Raw genomic sequence first — 1,688 nt, forward strand, 5'->3', positions numbered from 1 at the left:
ATGCGAGTGGTTAGCGTTTACGCGCCACCTAGATTTAGTATGGAAGAATTTCAGAACATGTTGGATAACACGGTAATGGCCGTAACCGGTATCCACAAATTCGTTATCGGGGGGGACTTCAACGCTTGGTCAGCAAGTTGGAACAACCAACTTGGCGAGCGTGGAGAAACCCAGAAACGAAGAGGTGAGTTGGTCTTATCAACCTTTGCGCAGATTGACGCAATTTTATTGAACGACGGTAGCACCCCAACTTATGTTGGACCAGGGCGTACGTCAGTAGTTGATCTTACTTTTGCGAGCAGAACCATAGCAAGATCATTTAAGTGGGAGGTGTTATCTAGTTATATGAACTCGGATCATCGTGCGATACGAATAGATCTCGAGACGCAAAGCGTGCGTAACCTGTCCCGACCCATAACGGGATGGAGCATCAAGTATTTTAGCAAAGATATATTTGAAGTTATGATGCAAGCCGCTTTTGAGACCGAGGTCACAACAAGCGAAGACTTAATGCGTATACTTGTCACGGCGTGTAATGCGACGATGACTAAGCGTAAGAGGTACACTCCTAACAAGAGTGCATTTTGGTGGACGTTAGAGATTGAGGCACTTCGCAAAGAGTGCAAACACCGCGATCGATTAGCGCAAAGAGCATTCAATACTGATCTCTATTCTTCTTTTAGGGACGAGTTCAAGGTGGCAAGGAATGCCCTCAAGCGATTGATCAAGCATACCCGACAGAGGAAGTGGAAAGAGTTCCTGGGAACAGCGAACAACGCATCATTTGGTATTGTATATCATACGTTCAAGAAAGTGGCCGAGGGTTCGATTGGACCCCGAACCATGACATTGGACGAGTTTAGGGAAGTGGTGAGCGAGCTTTTTCCTACTCACCCAAACACGGTGTGGCCTGAATATCGTATCGATCAGCCACGAGAGTTTGAAAGGGTAACTAATGATGAGATTCTTGCGGTTGCTAGGAGACTACCTAACAAGAAGGCGCCGGGACCAGATGGTATCCCGAATGAGGCGCTGAAAGTTGGTATGTTGACTGCAACCGCTGCATTTTGCAGGGTTTACCAAGGCTGTTTAGAGAACGCGAAGTTCCCCGATGAGTGGAAAAGGCAGAGGTTGGTGTTAATACCGAAGCCGAACAAACCACCAGGGGAACCGGGTTCAGTTCGCCCCATTTGTCTACTAGACGGGGCAGGTAAAGGTCTAGAACGCATCATAGTGCAACGGCTAAATGCACACATCGAGGAGGTCAACGGACTGTCTGACGACCAATTTGGTTTCAGAAGTCGTCGATCTACAGTTGATGCGATTCAACGGGTAGTGGACATTGTTTCGGTAGCTAGAAGTAGAAACAGATACAGTGGACGGTATTGTGCAGTTGTTACATTAGATGTTACTAATGCTTTTAACAGTGCTTCATGGTTGGCGATTGCAAATGCTTTACAGAGAATTAACACTCCTAAATATCTTTATGATATCATTGGTGATTATTTTAGGAATCGTGTGCTGATGTATGATACCACAGATGGACCGGCAGAGATTGCAGTCACATCGGGTGTACCTCAAGGCTCGGTACTTGGCCCAACGTTATGGAACCTCATGTACGACGGAGTCCTACGAGTTGCAATGGTGGAAGGTGCACGGATTATCGGCTATGCAGACGATATAGTGTT

This window comes from Anopheles gambiae (assembly GCF_943734735.2).
Source record: "Anopheles gambiae chromosome X unlocalized genomic scaffold, idAnoGambNW_F1_1 X_unloc_136, whole genome shotgun sequence".
NCBI classification, from domain to species: Eukaryota; Metazoa; Arthropoda; class Insecta; order Diptera; family Culicidae; genus Anopheles; species Anopheles gambiae.